The following is a 17,771-nucleotide window of genomic DNA, read 5'->3' on the forward strand; positions in this document are numbered from 1 at the left end:
ATAAACAGATTATTATATTAATATGGAGATAATAATATAGTCACAAATATTTCTATATCAAATTATACCTTATGAATGTAACTATATGTTATATAATCATATATAATTATAGCATATCTTTATATAAAATATTCATATTCTCCCATATATGGAATTCCTATGATTACATATGCATATATGTTGTAACCAAATGACATAACATATATAAATATTAATATATTTATAACATAAATATTATACCAATTACATATGTGGCATGATATTTACACAGTGTAAGTTATTATATAAATAATGTAACATGATATTTATACAATACCATGTATTATACTACATAAACCATATAACATTTATAATATAATTATGACTTGTCCCAGGGTTAGAAGCAGCTCCCTCCCAAGGAGATCATTTGTCGTCCAGGAGGGGTGGGATAACCCTTTCTTGATTGGCTGATACTGCACCCCATCTCAGATGCAGAAGGACCTTCTCTTTCTTCCTTTATGCACTGAACATCGTGCTCAGGATCCTTTTTTTTTTTTTTTTTTTTTGTCTTTTTGCCATTTCTTGGGCTGCTCCTGCTGCATATGGAGGTTCCAGGCTAGGGGTCCAATCAGAGCTGCAGCCTCCGGCCTATGCCACAGCCATAGCAATGTGGGATCCGAGCCGCAGCTGCGACCTACACCACAGCTCACGGCAACGCCAGATCCTTAACCCACTGAGCAAGGCCAGGGATCGAACCCACAACCTCATGCTTCCTAGTCAGATTCGTTAATCACTGAGCCATGATGGGAACTCCATGCTCAGAATCCTTAGCAGAGAGCTTCATCTTCTTTTTTTTTTGGTCTTTTTAGGGCCGCACTCAAGGCAAATGGAGGTTCCCAGGCTAGGGGTTGAATCGAGCTGCAGCTGCTGGTCTCCACCAGAGCCATAGCAACGCTGGATCCAAGCTGCATCTGTGATCTACACCACAGCTCACAATGACACCAGATCCTTAACCCACTGAGCAAAGCCAGGGATCGAACCCGAGTCCTCATGGATACTAGTTAGGTTCATTAACTACTGAGCCATGACGGGAACTCCTGTGCATTCACTTCTCTTCAAGGAGCAGAGGAAGCGTCAGGCTGTGGCTAAGAATGTGGGCTCTGGACCCGGACTGTCCGGCGTGAAACCCTGGCTCCCCCTCCCATAACTTCAACCCCTTGCTTTCGCTCTGTGTCTTGGTTCCTCACGCTCACTACCTGGAGTCCTCGTGAGGCGTGAACGTGGCAATAATCCCTGCAAAGCCCCTGGAAGACCTTCTGGCACACAGTTCTAACTCCATCAGTCTTGCTGTTAGTGTTATTTATCAAGTGGCACTTTGGGCCCAGCATACAGTAGGGAGTGAAAAGGGACCCCCACGGAGCTGACAGTCTGGTGATGGCAACAGATATTAATCATTAATCACGCTAATGAATGTGCAATTATAAACTGAGATAAGTGCTGGGAAAGGGGATCCTGGACAATTTTTTTGTTTTCTACTTGACTTTGTGCCCAGCCGACTCTTGGAAGCCCGGGAGACGTCCGCCTTGGGGGAGGGGGCCTCTGGTCTTGGGTGCGTGACCCTTTGTCCAGTGGGGCCTTCCCTCTGCACCCTCTTTCCCACCTGGGGTTTCTGTGGACTTTTCAAAACCGGAAGAAGGAAATACAAAATAACTGGAACCACATTGTATTATAGGAGAACTTATTGAATTTATTTGCATTAATTTGCATCTTGTCACCTCTTTTTTTTTTTTTTTTTGTCTTTTGGCTTTTTAGGGCCACACCCGCAGCATATGGAGGTTCCTGGGCTAGGGGTCTAATTGGAGCGGTAGCTGCCAGCCTACACCACAGCCACAACAATGCCAGATCCTTAACCCACTGAGCGAGGCCAGGGATCGAACCCACAACCTCATGGTTCCTAGTCGGATTTGTTTCCACTGCACCACGATGGGAACGCCACCTCATATTTTTTGAATTGCAGGAAAATAGAAGCTTCTGGAAACCTACAGCTTTTTCTGTCCTATTCTGTTTACAGTTACCTTTTTTGGAACCTAATTTCAAACTTAAAAAGAAGTTGCACGGATCCAAATAGCACCTAGAAGACCCATACACTCTCAAATCAGATTCACCTAAGGCAGATATTTTACTTTACATCCAAATGTATGGGTTTTTTAGAATTCAGCAAACATTTACTTTTAAATGTGAAGTGCCCCCTACATGTGCTGCTTTATGAAGACAAATGTATGAATAGTTTGACTCTCTTAAAATGGGCGACGCAACACCCCATTTAAAGAATTAAAATTGGAGTTCCCTGGTGGCTCTGGGGGTTAAGGATCTGGCATTATCACTGCTGTGGCTCAGGTCCTTGCTGTGGCATGGGTTCGAGCCGTAGCCTAGGAACTTCTGTATGCCACGAGTGCGGCCAAATGCTAATTTTTTCTCTAAGAATTAGAATAAAAAACACCTATTTTCCCCAGAACCTAGACTAAGAAAAAAAACTAGCATCTTGGAAGCTGCTGCTATTTCCTCACTGATATTCCCACCTCAATGCACAACTCTAGTTTTTTTTTTTTCTCATTTTTTTACAGTTTTATTGAAGTACAGTTGATTTACAAGGTTGTGACAATTTCTGCTGCACAACAAAGTGATTCAGTCACACATGTACACATATCCATTCTCTTTCAAAGTCTTTGTCCACATAGATCATCACAAAACTTTGGGTAGAGTTATTTTATATTTTTTTTCATTTTTTAAAGTTTTATTGGAGTTCCTGTCATGGCACAGTGGTTAACGAATCTGACTAGGAACCATGAGGTTGTGGGTTCGGTCCCTGGTCTTGCTCAGTGGGTTAAGGATCCAGCATTGCCGTGAGCTGTGGTGTAGGTTGCAGGCGTGGCTCGGATCCCACGTTGCTGTGGCTCTGGTGCAGGCCGGTGGCTACAGCTCCGATTGGACCTCTACCCTGGGAACCTCCATATGCTGCTGGTGCAGCCCTAGAAAAGGCAAAAAAGACCAAAAAAAAAAAATTGTTTCATTTTGCTTATATTTGAACTTCATGTAAATGGAATCATATTGTATTTTTCTGTGTAATTGTCTTTTTTTTTTTTTTTTAAAGCCCAAAGAAGAGGATTCCAACTCCTGGCCACAAGGCTGGATAAGACCCACAGGCGTGTTTCGTGTAGTCTTCAGAATGTTTACTAAGTTATTTATTTATAACCAACTGCCATTGAAAATATTCAGGGGGAAAAAAAAATTCCAAAGAGTTCCAGAAAGCCAAACTTGAATTTGCCAAGGCAGACAACTATTTACATAACATTTACATTGTATTTATAACTATTTACATTTGTGTTAGGTATTATAAGTAATCTAGGGGATATTTAAAGTACAAGTGTAAGTTTTGTGCAAATACTACGCCTTTTAAATAAGAGACTTGAGCATCTGTGGATTTTTGTATCTGTGGTGGATCCTGAAACCAATCCCCTGGCATACCAGAGGGACGACTGCATTTAATTGAGGTGAAAGTCACATAACATACAATTCACCACAAACCTTTTTTTTTTTTTTTTAACTTTTTTCCACAGTATGTGGTATTTCCTGGGCCAAGGATCGAACCTGCACCACCACAGTGACAACGCCAGATCCTTAACCAGCTGAACTCCCTATGAACCATTAAGGGAACAACTCAGTGGCATTGAGTACCTTCCCAGTGTTGTGCCACTGTCACCTCTATCTAGCTCTGTGACATTTTTCTGAGCCCCGAAGAAATTTCATACCCATCAAATGCTTACTCCTTCTTTCCTCCTCCTCCCAGCCCCTGACAACCACTCATCTGCTTTCTGTCTCTGGATTTATCTGTTTTCTTGGGTACTGGTCAGATTTATTTCCGCTGAGCCACGACGGGAACTCCAGATTTATCTATTCTCCATGTTTCATGTAACTGAAAACAGGTGTTCAGGCAAATACTTGTGCACGAATATTCTAAGCACAACCATTCACAGAAACCCAAAGATACTGTCACCTTAATATCCATCCACAGACGAATGGATAAACCAAATGCAGTATATCCATACAATGGACTATTATTCATCCATAGAAAGGAAAGAGGTACTTTCTACACGTGGATGGACCTCAAAAGTTTACTTCTGAATTAGTTTCCCACCTTTAAACATCAAAAGACTACCCATCAAAATCCATGTTCCCAGGTTCTGTTGAAAAATTGACACTGGCAACGTGGTAACCCTAGCAGAGTATTTACACTCTGAGTTTCATTTATTTATTTTTTTTTTGCTTTTTTGCTTTTTAGGGTCGCACCGGCAGCATATGGAGGTTCCCAGGCTAGGGGTCGAATCAGAGCTGTAGCCGCAAGCCTACACTACAGTCACAGAAGTGCCAGATCCGAGCCACATCTGCGACCTACACCACCGCTCACGGCAACGCAAGATCCTTAACCCACAGAGCGAGGCCAGGGATCGAACCCACAACCTCATGGTTCCTAGTTGGATTTGTGTCCGCTGCACCACGAGGGGAACTCCTCGAGTTTTATTTCTTTACCTGAGCACAGATTTACCTGCACCCTGGAGGGGAACCCTGATGCCTCAGAACGTGGTTGTACCCCTAACCCTGAACTTGGCAGAACTCTAGCAGATGCCCAGTAGTGACTCATTCTCAATTTCCCAGCAGCTCCACCCCCCTGTGCTGGGGCTTAGAGTAAATATTGATTTGTCTTTTGCTTTTGAATTTAAGGATATGTTAAAAATTTTTCCATGTCAGTGGTAGTAGGTCAACCTCCAAGATGGCCCTTTTGAGTCTTGCCTCCTCATGTTCCTGCCTATGAGGCTTCATTTTGTGTTGTCAACTTGGCTGGACCACTGTGCCCAGATACTTGGCCACACATTATTCTAGGTATTTCTGTGAGGGTGTCTTTAGAAGAAAGTAACATTTAAATGAATGTGCTTTGTGTAAACATCGCTTTCCATAAGGTGGGTGGGCCCCACCTAATCAGTCGAAGGACAGGCTCGAAGGAGAAGACCGGCCTTCCTGAGCAATAGAGAGTTCCCCAGCACTTTCACCCTGGAACTGCAGCATCACCTCTCCTGGGTCCCTGGTCACCTGACCCAGTCTAGAGATTTGGGGCTTGCCAGTCTCCCCAATCAGGTGAGCTGACTCCTTAACGATAAATGTTTTTCTGTATTTCTTGCACATCTTGTTGGTTCTGTTTCCCTGGGGAATCCTGGGTAGCATAACACCCTGTGTAGTGCCCTTCTACACTGCCTTAGGATGCATCTGTGTGACCCATAGCATATGGAAGAAGTGACAGTGTGTCACTTCCAAGAGTTGGTGATATGAGACACCGTGAGTCCCATCTCGGTTGCCCTTTTATTGTTCTGACTCCGGGGAAAACATGTCACGAGCATCCCTGTGGAGAGTCCCCTTGGAGGGGAACTGAGGCCTCCTGCCAACAGCCATGGGAGTGAAATTGGGTGTAGATCCTCAGGCTCCCCTCAAGCCTTTTGTCCCCGCAGCCCTGGCCAAGAAACAGCTTGTATGAAAACTCACGGGAGTCCCAGTACCAGCACCACCCAGCTAAACCCTGTTGAAACTTGCACAAACAAGTCTCAGCTTGTGGCTCTGTGAGAACAGTCTGCAGGCTGGCTCTGGGTGAGGTTGGCTGCCCTCTGGGCTTGTTTAGGGAGATTGGCTCCTGGGACAATGGCTCTCAGGGGCTCATTCCACTCCCAGCCCTTCTTGGGTCCTGCCTGGCCCTGTCTCTGTCACCTTTGCAACTGCCTTGGATTGTGGCTTTTGTTTCTGTTGTGCAAGCATGCTATTTGTATAAGCACCAGGTACAAGGTAATGTATGTGTAAATTTCTCTGTGCAAGCATATCTCTGTTTCTGTGTGTGTGTGTGTGTGTGTGTATAAGACCCTCAATAGGTTTTTGTGTGCTTGTTTCTCTATGGGTTTCTATTTGTGTCTATGCATTTGTGTCCATCTGTGCTTTAGTGTATTTCTGTGTATTGGTGCCTGTCTGTGGGTTTGTATCTAAATGATGTTTTTCTGCTTCTTCTGTTTTTGTTTGGTTGGTTGGTTGGTTAGTTGGTTTTTTCTTTTCTTTTTTTTTTTTTTTTTTGGTCTTTTTAGGGCCACACCCACAGCATATGGAGGTTCCCAGGCTAGGGGTCGAATCGGAGCTGTAGCCCCCGGCCTACACCAGAGCCACAGCAACACGGGATCCGAGCCGCGTCTGCGACCTACACCACAGCTCATGGTAACACCAGGATCGAACCTGTGTCCTTATGGATGCTAGTCAGATTTGTTTCCACTGAGCCCTGACAAGAAGTCCCTTTCTGCTGCTTTTTTGCATGTCAGTTTTTGCATGCGCTTGTGTTTCTTCACGGAGGAGGACTGGGAGAGAGGGTTAGCCTCTTTCTGACTGAGAGACTTGGTGAGGCTTGTAGTGAGGAAAGAAGATGGACTGGTCCCAGCCTTGTGCGGGAACCACACTTCCCGTTTGTGCGTTTTCCTGGGCAAGTTGCTTCGCCTTTGCCGTGCCTCCATTTCTAATCTGTTAAGCAGAGATAATAATGATACCTACTTAATAGCATTATCGGGAGGATTAGTGAGTTAATCCATGTCAAGTTTTTAGCAGAAGACGCTAAATAATAAGCGGTGTGTCTTAACTCTTAGCGATGATAATGCCTCCTGCCGTGGATAAGGTGTTTAAGCAGTCGCTCTTGTAATTTTATGATCTCTCATGTAATCTCTCTTCTGACCTTGTCCTCTGAGGGTTCTGGCAGCACCAGACTCTGACTTTAGCCACAGATGGACAGAGGCCCTCTGCTCCATGAGAGCTGAGTGCTGGAGATGTAGTCGAAAGTTGCCTGGGAGTTCCCCGGTGGCTCGGTGGGGTAAGGACCCAGCGTTGCCCCTACTGTGGCTCCAGTCGCTGCTGTGGGTAGGATTGGCTCCTGGCCCTGGCCCTGGCCCTGGAACTTCTACATGCCGCAGGTGTGACAAAAAACAAAACAAAACAAAAACAAAAACGAGAGAGAGAGAGTGCGCACGCGCACAAGAAGGTTGCCTAGCAACAGTGGCGCTGGGGTGGACCAGAGCAAATGGCCATGTGGTTCCCTAAACCGAGGGAGGATGTAGGCAGGATTGAATTTATTTGAGGCATAAGAGGAGATTGACGAGGGCGCCCGCCCCCCAGAGTCAGCAGCTTCTGAGGACTTTCTCAGACCTGTTCCCCAAAGCCTCCGGACGTGGTCCATCTCTTTCCTTCTCTTCTGCTTCTCATGTTATCTCCGCCTTTTCCTCCTTCCCTCTTCTTCCTCTGCTTTTACTATTACCATTAGTACAGATAATAAATCACCACTAACATTGTTCAGTGCCGCATATGGACGGGGCACCGCCCTAACTGTTCTTCCTGAAAGAACCCGTTTCAGCCGCAAGACCCTAGGAGAGCCCCTATTATTCCACTTAACAGATGAGGGAAACGGAGGCTCGGAGAGTTTGGGTGAGTTGGCTTAGGACGGCCAGAACCACCATCAAGGTTATCCAGAGCTTTTTGTCCGCTCATGCATGCAGGTTACTCTGCTTTTCTAGAAAGGTGGCAAGGAGGCTCACCCTGGCTGGAGATTCTGAGCTTCAGAAACCTCCACGTCTTCCTCTGGGGCCCCGCCCTGCCTTGCCCAGTGCTGTTGGTGTCCCAACACCCCGAGTCACGGCTACATCTGCACAATGTAATGCTTGGCCTGAGGAGGATGAGACCCTCCGGGAATCTTGTGCAAGAAAGAGGTTGCACAAGAGCCAAATCAACTTCCTGCAGTTGCAACGTAATTCTTGGTCTGAGGGGGATGAGAACCTCAGGGGATCTTGCAAGAAAGAGGTTGCACAAGAGCCAAATCAGCTTTCTGCAATTGCCCTTGCTGCAAGCTCCTGCAGGCTGATGATTCTGGACAGTATGAGCCAGTATTCCCTACCCTTAGCATCCCCTACTCCATAGCGCTTCCTTCCTCTTGCTGATAAGCCCGGATAGGTCCAGGTGGAAAAGCGTCCAGCCTCAGTGAGTGAATGATTCATCCAAGCCCGTCACCACAGCTCCAATCAGAGTCCAGGGATGGTCCTAGCAGCGCTCTTCACAATAGCCAGAAGGTGGAAACAACCCAGACACCCAGCAGCTAATGAATGGATGAACAAAATGTGGTCTCTCTGTTACCAGCCAGGGTTCTTGGCCTTCCGGAATCAATAGAAACGGACAAGAGGCCAGGCATGCAATTCAGGCAAGGCTTTATCCACAGCCCTGCTGCTGCCTGCAGGGAGCAGAAGCAAGTAACAAATGACCTTGTTCGCTCCCTGAGGCGGGGCAAGCTGGTTCCTGATATGGGGTGAAGCTAGGGGCAGGTCTAGAGGTCGGGCCAGAGGGGCAGCTTAGGTGGTTTGCTCACCCCTTTTTAGTGGTGTTTTTTCCCCGGGGTGGTGGGGGCCATGCATATTACTCTGCTTTTGCTCTTGGCTCTTCAGAAGTGGCGGTTGTGTTTTTGTAGGGGTTTTGTTGGGTTTTTTTGTTTTTTGGTATCTTGTCCATAATTTGCCCCAACTGTGCATGCCCAAGCACAGTTATTTTTAGTCCCGTATAGTTTCTTTTTATCTTGTTGCTGGAGGAGATGTTTGTCCAGGAGCAAGCGCTGCAGCAGAGGGTCCCAGGTCCCAGCCTGTCTCATATCTGTAGAATGGAATACTATTCAGCCATAAAAAAGGAATGAGGTACTCATACACGCCATCACATGATCTTCAAAAACATGATGCTTTGTGAGAGAAGCAGATACAGTAGGGCACATATTGTGTGGTTCCATTTATATGAAGTTTCTAGAATAGGTAAATCCACAGAGACAAAAAGCAGAGGAGTGGTTGCCAGAGGCTGAGGGAAGGGGGGAATGGGGAGTGCTGGCTCTGTGGGTGCGGGGTTTGTTTTTGGGGTGATGAGAAATGTCTGGGACTAGATAGTGATGATGGTTGTGCAATACCGTGAATGCACTTAGTGCCACTGGCTTCTAGGTTGTTTCGTTTTGCTTTGGTGTTTTGCGCCGTGCCCACAGCACATGGAAGTACCTAGGCCAGGGACTGAACCTGCACCACAACCGCAAACCAAGCTGCTGCCGTGGCAGTGCCAGGTCTTTAACCTGCTGAGTCACATGGGAACTCCTGACTTGTAGGTTTTTAAATGGCTAAAATGGTGAATTTTTTATTACGAGTGTTTTACCCCTATAAAAATAAAGTCTAGGGAGAGGCAAAGGACAGTACGGCCCGTATGAAATAAAAAAGAAGCCAGCTGGGATTCTGATGTGGAGATTGCTCCCTGATGGAAGGCCAGGGGGACGCTCTTTTACACTTGAGAGCATGTTTGTGCCAGGACGTGATGCTCGGAGCTGCTGCAGCCATGATGCGATCTGAGGCAACAAACCAAACACGGAAGATGTCAGAGTGATGAAATAGAAAGAGCTTGGTCCTCTGCAGCATGCTCAAGCCTGTTTGCACAAAACCTCCCTGTGGGGCGAGACGATTAAGGATCTTCCTTGCGTAAGCCAGCGTGAGGTCATCAGTTTCTTGCAGCTGAGCTCCTCCTAGCTGATGGAATTACCTGTCAAGGCAGAGCATGGGAAGGGACCAGAGTCCATGGCTCCAGGTGCCGAGCATGCTTCTAAGAAGACTCTTTAGTATGCTGTCTCACCTTTTGATAGCTTAGAGTCTTATTAGAGGAGGAACAAGTATCAAGAGGAGAGAAGAAGCATGAGATGCCTCATTCCAGAAAAGGGCACCTGAAGGGGCAGAAGTGGATGGGGGGGGCGCTCTGTAGCTGGACAGATTACATACCTCATCACTTCCCTTTTGCAGGTGGAAAAATGTAGGCACCCTGAATCATCCAGAATAATGGTCTTGTCGCAGGATCCTTCACTTAATCATACACTGCCGAGTCCCTTTTACCACGGTAAGGTCACCTGTTCACAGGGTCCGGTGGCTGGACATGGACATCTCAGAGGGTCCATGCTGCCGCTGATGGGAGGAGGGAGTCCCATTGAGCTGGACTATCTGAGCAAAACCTTGAAGCCATGAGAAGGTTACTTATACCCTTATCTGGGGGCAGAGGACAGAGGTTATAAGGGGGAAAGTGGGGAATGAGGCTTTGAAAGATACTTTTATGTGTTCTAAGGATGCCGTTTTTCTCCCTGAGTGAATAGGGAGCTATTTCAGAGTGTGGAGCATAATCAGACTTCCGTTCTAAAAGAGGGCTGCCGCAGTGTTGACTGCAGCACTCGTTGCAATAGCCAAGATATGGAAACAACTGAAACGTCCATTGACGGAGGAATGGATAAAAGACATAGGGTACATACATACAGTGGAATATTACTAGATCATAAAAAAGAAGGAAACAGTGCCATTTGCACCAACATGGACGGACCTAGAGATTCTCTTGCTAACTGAAAAATCAGAAAAAGAAAGACAGATACCATCTGGTGTCACTTACATATGACACCTGTTGGACTTATGAAAGAGAAACAGACACACAGACAGAGAAAACAAACTTGGGGTTACCAAATGAGGAGTTTGGGATTAGCAGGTAAAAACTGCTATGTATAAAACAGATAAACAACAAAGACCTATTGTATAGAACAGGGAACTATATTCAAGATCTGGTAATAAATTATCATGGACTAGAATATACATGCATATATACGTGCATGTACCACTTTGCGGTACACCAGAAACTAACACGACACTGTAAATCAGCTATACTTCGGTGAGAAATAAATAAGGGAGTTCTCCTGTGACCCAGCAGGTTAAGGTTTCTGTATTGTCACTGCAGCAGCCCGGGTCCCTGCTGGGCCGTAGTGCAATCCCTTGCCCCAGAATTTCAGCATGCCACAGGCGCAGCCAATGCATACATACACAAATAAGAAGAACAAAGAGTTCCCATCGTGGCTCAGTGGAAATGAATCTGACTAGCATCCACGAGGACATGGGTTTGATCCCTACCCCGCTCAACCGGTTAAGGATCCGGTGTTGCCGTGATCTGTGGTGTAGGTTGCAGATGCGGCTCAGATCCTGCGTTGCTGTGGATGTGGTGTAGGCCGGTGGCTGCAGCTCTGATTCAACCCCTAGCCTGGGAACCTCCATATGTCATGGGTATGGCCCTAAAAAGACAAAAAAAAAAAAAAAAAAAAAAAAAAAAAAAAAAAACCATACACACACCCAGAAATGCCAGATTAAATACAGGCTTTCTGGTTAATTTTTCTTTTTTCTTTTTCTCTTTTTTTCTGGGGCCACCCCACAGCATGTAGAAGTTCCCTAAAACTGCAAAGGACAGGCTTATACAAAAAAAATTTTGGGGTTGTTGTTGATCTGAAATTTAAATTTAACTGGGCATGCTGTATTTTCATTTGCTAAATCTGGCAATCCTGTTTTTATTTATTTATTTATTTATTTTGTCTCTTTTTTTTTTTTTGCTATTTCTTGGGCTGCTCCCTTGGCCTATGGAGGGTCCCAGGCTAGGGGTCCAATCAGAGCTGTAGCTGCTGGCCTACACCACAGCCACAGCAACGTGGGATCCGAACCTCGTCTGTGACCTACACTGCAGCTCACAGCAATGCCAGATCCTTAACCCACTGAGCGAGGCCAGGGATCAAACCCTCAACCTCATGGCTCCTAGTCAGATTCGTTAACCCCTGCACCATGACGGGAACTCCTGGCAATCCTGTTTTTAAAGGCTCCCTCTGGCTGCTGTGTTGAGACCCGGAGGTTGAGGTGGGGAATGAGGCGGAAGCAGGGTGATGATTTGGAGGCAAGGGTGATGCACCCCGTCCTCAGCCCTCCCATCGCTGTAACTGATGTCGCTCTGTCCCCGTGCAGAGGAGGAGGACATAGAAGACCCTGATGACGTCAGCTGTGAAAAGGAGCCACTGCCTGCTCACTTTCCATGTGCAAGGAAAAACACTGAGATGTGAGATGTGGAAAGCCACCAGATAAGAAGGGCTTAGGAATGTGCCGGGCTCCCCTATCTGTGTCACAAAGGTGCTTTCACACGGTGCTTCTTCTCCCACTTAGATAAAAATTCAATTGTCTTCTCATGGCTTGCAAAGTTCTGCCTGGCCTGGCCTCTCCTCCAGTGCTGAGTTCTGACCAGCCTGCTCTGCTCCAGCCACCCTGGCTGAGTGTCCCTTTTTTTGGTTTTCTTTTGTTTCGTTTTGTTTTTCAGTCTTTTTAGAGCCACACCCAAGGCATACAGAGATTCCCAGGCTAGGAGTCAAATTGAAGCGACAGCTGCCCGCCTACACTACTGCCACAGCAACACAGAATCTGAGCCGCATCTGTGACCTACACCACAGCTCACGGCAACGCTAGATCCTTAACCCACTGAGCGAGGCCAGGGATCGAACCTGCATCCTCATGGATACTGGTCTGATTCTTAGCCCACTGAGCCACGACGGGAACACCTGAGTGTCCCTTTTTAGAACTGGGACACGCCACGCTCCCTCCAGCCCCAGAGCCTTTGCACTGGCTGTAATGTCTGCCCGAAATGTCATCTCCGTCGCATTTCCCCCATCTGGACCCTTCACAGCCTTGAATTCTCAGCTTGAACGCACTGCCTTCCAAGCCCTTCTTGATTCACTTCCTAAAGCTAAGGCCGCCCCCTGCCCCCCACAATTACATTGACTTGTATTACCCTGTTTATATCTAGCATAACGCTCATCACAATCCATACATATTATTTACTTGCTGGAGTTCCTGCTGTGGTGCAACGGGATCGATCGGCAGCCTCTTGGGAGCGCTGGGATGCAGGTTCGATCCCCAGCCCGGCGGCTTTGACTTAGGTCACAATGGCGGCTGAGATCTGATCCCTGGCCCCAGAACTATGTGCCTTGGAGTGGCCAAAAACGCCAAAAGTGTGTATTATTTACTTGTTTTTGCCCACTTTTCCAAGTAGCTTATAACTTCACGAAGATAGGGATCTTGCCTTCTTCCCCCAAAATGCCTGGCACAGGATAGATGCGCAATAAGTATTTGTAAAATAACGGATGAATGAACTAGTTCCAGAGATGGGCAGAACTTGCTTGAGATAGAAAGTCTGGGAGTTCTTCTGTGGCACAGCTGATTAAGGATCTGGTATAGTCGCTCTAGTGGCTTAGGTCGCTGCTGTGGCATAGCTTCCATCCCTGGCCTGGGAATGTCCACATGCCATGGGCACAGCCAAAAGGAAAAAAAAAAAAAGATAGGGAGTCTGCACCAGGATTCTGTATTCTGATGCCCACCCAGGGTCCAACCGCTACAGATTCAATCCTCATGAAGGGCAATGAAAGCCCCAAAGCTGGGGGTCACCCAGGGCGGTTGTTCAAGGGGCCTTGGCCGACCACCTCATTTGGTTAGAAGTTTTGCTCTCCTGCAGATTCACTTTGCAATTTTCAATATTCACATCACCAGGGTGCCCATAACTTCGCTACTTAAAAAAAAAAAAAAAATCAGACCAAAAAAAAAAAAAAAAAGAAAGAAAGAAACCATTGACAGGGGAACTCCTGTTGTGGCGCAGTGGAAACGAATCTGACTAGCATCCATGAGGATGCAGGTTCGATCCCTGGCCTCGCTCAGTGGGTTAGGGATCCGGCATTGCCGTGAGCTGTGGTGTAGGTCACAGGCACAGCTTGGATCTGATGTTGCTGTGGCTGTGGTGTAGGCTGGCAGCGACAGCTCCAATTCAACCCCTAACGTGGGAACCTCCATATGCCGCAGGTGTGGCCCTACAAAGACCAAAAAAAAAAAAATTCTTTTCTTTTCTTTTGGCCATGCATGCAGTGTCTTGATTTGGGATCTCAGTTCCCAGACCAAGGATTGAACCCGGCCGCCGTAGTGAAAGCACTGACTCCTAACCACTAGACCACCAGGGAACTCCCCACTTCTCCATCTTATTCCATTGGCTCTGGTGCCTGGGAATTTGTGGTTAATCAGTATGAGTTAGATTTTTTTTTTAAACCATGTGAATCATTTTAAGGGTTCATTTCAGTGACCTGAAGTCCACTCATGTTGATGTCCATCTCTAGAAATGTTTTTACCTTCCCAAACTGAAACTCTGTATCAACTAAACAATAACCCCCCACACCCCCTCTCCCTCTGGCCCCTGGCAACTATTTTCTGTACAAATTTCACTACTCTGGGTACTTCATATAAGTGGAATCAGGCATTACCTCTCTGTCCGGGACTGGCCTATGTCACTGAGCCTGACATCGTCAGGGTTCACCCGTGTTGCAGCCTGTGCCAGGATTGCCTTCTTTTTTCAGGCTGACAATGACAGTTCCCTGTGCAGCTTATGGACTGAGCGGTATCTCCCCAAACTCACATGTTGGAGCCCTAACCTCCGATGTGACTCTATTTGGAGATAGGTCCTTTAAGGAGGAAATTAAGATGTAATGAGGTCATAAGGACAGACCCTAATCCCGTAGGAATGGTGTCCTTAAAAGATGAGAAGCCAGAGAGTCGTATCTCCCTCCCTCTCTCTCCCTCCCTCGCCCCCACCACCCCCCCTGCCCTCTGCTCACACACAGAAAAGGCCACATGAGGACACGGTTCGAAAGCAGGCAATGGGAGTTCCCGATGTGGAGCAGTGGGTTATGAATCCAACGGCAGCGGCTGGGATTGCTGCAGAGGCGCAGGTTCAGTCCCCGGCCCGGCACGGTGGATTCAAGGATCGAGGGGGTTAAAGTGAAGGACATAGCCTGGGCCCTGTTCACATTCCCCAGGGCCAGTGTAAGGAAATCAGCCCGGTACTGAAGTCTCCGGCTGCAGCCCCTTTTCTTAGAACAAAGTTAGCTGATAAGGGGGACGGCACATGCTACGAGGTTACCCATCTAATTGCCTCTCTCATGCTGACATGAGCTGCTTGCTTGAAGTTAGAAGATATGAACCTTACTGTAAATCATTATTGCAAACCTAAACACGCTTCCTAGGTAAGATGTAAAATATTTTCACCGCCACTTTGTTTTTTGCACCCCTTCTTGTGCATGCACACCCCCTCCCAACCTGGACGTAAGTTTGCCTTTACAAACACGGTCCGTTTCTTTGTTCGGGGCTTCACACTCAAGCTGCTTTTAGGCAGTGTGTGGCCCTAGCCAGTCGTGAAGACTCCTGATTTGTTTCTTCTCGGTTGGAGTGGTCTCAGTTCTTTCACGGCACAGCAAAAGGATCCAGTGTTGCTGCAGCTTCCATGTAGGTTGCTCAGATTCAGTCCCTGGCCCAGGAACTTCCATACACCATGGGAGTGGTCATCACATTTAAAAGAGAGAAAAAAAAAAAGCAACCATCTGTAAACCAGGAAGATTGCTCTGATCAGAAACCAACCCTACCTTGGAGTTCCCGTCGTGGCTCAGTGGTTGACGAATCCAACTAGGAACCATGAGGTTGCGGGTTTGATCCCTGGCCTTGCTCAGTGGGTTGAGGATCCGGCATTGCCGTGAGCTGTGGTGTAGGTTGCAGATGCGGCTCGGATCCCGTGTTGCTGTGGCTCTGGCGTAGGCCGGTGGCTACAGCTCCAATTCGACCCCTAGCCTGGGAACCTCCATATTCCATGTGAGTGGCCCAAGAAATGGCAAAAAAAGAAAAGAAAGAAACCACCCCTACCAGCACCTTGATCTTGAACTTCTAGCCTCCAGAACTATAGGAAAATCTATTTTTGTTGTTTAAGCTACAGCTGCCCAGCCTGTGATAGTCTAACAGGAGTCTGGGCTGACTAATATGTACATATGTGCCACCTTCTGCTTATCCATTCCTCTCTCTCTCTCTTTTTTTTTTTTTTTTTTTTTTTGCTTTTTAGAGCTGCACTTGTGGCATATGGAGATTCCCAGGCTAGGGGTGGAATCGGAACTGTAGCTGCTGGCCTACACCACAGCCATGGCAATGCCGATCCAGAGCTGTGCCTGCAACCTACACCACAGCTCATGGCAACGCCGGATCCTTAACCCACAAAGCAAGGTCAGGGATCGAACCCGCAACCTCATGGTTCTTAGTCAGATTCGTTTCCACTGCGCCACAACAGGAACTCCTCCATTCCTCTCTTGACGGAGACTTGGGTTTCATCTACCTGTTGGTTATTGTGAATGATGCTGCTACAAACACAGGTCGGCAGATACCTGATGCAAATATACACATCCAATCCCTGCTTCCGATTCTTTTGGGTAGAGATCCAAAAGTGGAGTCGCTGGATCGTATGGTAATTCTATTTTATGACTTTCCATCTGATGGTCGGAACTTTTGTTATGTCACAGCAAGAGGCCGGCCTGGAAAGTGGTCGGAAAAACAGACTCTTGGCTCCTACGTGGACCTACTGAATCAGAAACCGAGGCTGAGGTCCAGCGGTCTATGCAGTAACCAGCCCTGCAGATGATTCTGACACACAGGAAAGTTTGAACGCTCTTCTTAGCGCCTGGCGGTAATCCCACACCCGCTGCTGGTGGTTAAGGAAGGAATGAGCTGGTTGTGACTGTGCTTTTTGAGATGCGAACGGAGATCGTGTGATGACGTCTGCACGTTGGAAAGGGTTGCAGTGGAGCGAGGTGCTCCTCTTCGGCTTCTTCATTTCATCCTTTAAAAAAAAGTTTTTTTTAACTTAACAGAGTTCCCTGGAGACTCAGCAGGTTAAGGATCAGGCGTTGTCACTGCAGTGGCTGGAGTTGCTGCTGTGGTGTGAGTTCGATCCATGGCCCAGGAAATTCTACCTGCCACTGGTACAGCCAAAAAAAAAAAAAAAAAAAAACCTTTAAATTTTAGAATAATTGTAGATTTATGGAAGATTGCAAAGATAGAAAGAGAATCCTATGTACTTTTATTATCTTCTATGACCAATGTCCCCAATTAACAGCTCGTGTTAGTATGATACATTTCCAGGATACATTACATATTTTTTAAAAGTTTTTAATGATTTTTGGAGTTCCCATCGTGGCTCAGTGGTTAACAAATCCGACTAGGAACCATGAGGTTGCAGGTTCGATCCCTGGCCTTGCTCAGTGGGTTAAGGATCTGGCGTAGCTGTGCTTAGGTTACAGACGCGGCTTGGATCTTGTGCTGCTGTGGCTCTGCTGAAGGCTGGCGGCTACAGCTCTGATTCCACCCCTAGCCTGGGAACCTCCACATGCCACGGGAGCTGCCCTAGAAATGGCAAAAAGACAAAAAAAAATTTTTTTTTCTTAAAGATTTTTATTTTTTCCATTATGGTTGGTTTACAGTGTTCTGTCACTTTCTTCTGTACAGCAGAGAAACATTATACATACTTTTTCTCACACTCTCCTCCATCATGTTCCATCGTAAGTGACTAGACAGAGTTCCCTGTGCTGTACAGCAGGATCTCATTGCTTATCCCTTCCAAAGGCAATAGTCTGCATCTATTAACCCCAGACTCCCCGTCCATCCCACTCCCTCCCCCTACCCCTCGGCAACCACAAGTCTGCTCCCCAAGTCCAGGACTTTCTTTTCTGTGGCACAATTCCTTTGTGCCATAGGATATATTACTTTTATACAGCGTGTCTCCCTCTCTCTCTCTTTTTTTTTTTTTTTTTTTTTTTTTTTTTTTTGTCATCTCTCAGCCAAGATGGAGTCCAGCGCAAAGGATCCTGGGAGGTTGGTCCTCTCCTCCCTCCTGCGGGCCCCTCCTAAATCCTCCTGCTTAGGCTTCAGCACCTGTTCCTTATCAGGGCTTCCTGTTGTGAGTCAGCTGGTGCA

The sequence above is a fragment of the Sus scrofa genome, chromosome 6 (genome assembly GCF_054392235.1).
Source record: "Sus scrofa isolate SSC_HxYL_T2T_F1_AM1 chromosome 6, Sscrofa_HxYL_maternal_Yorkshire_Landrace_v2.0, whole genome shotgun sequence".
NCBI lineage: Eukaryota > Metazoa > Chordata > Mammalia > Artiodactyla > Suidae > Sus > Sus scrofa.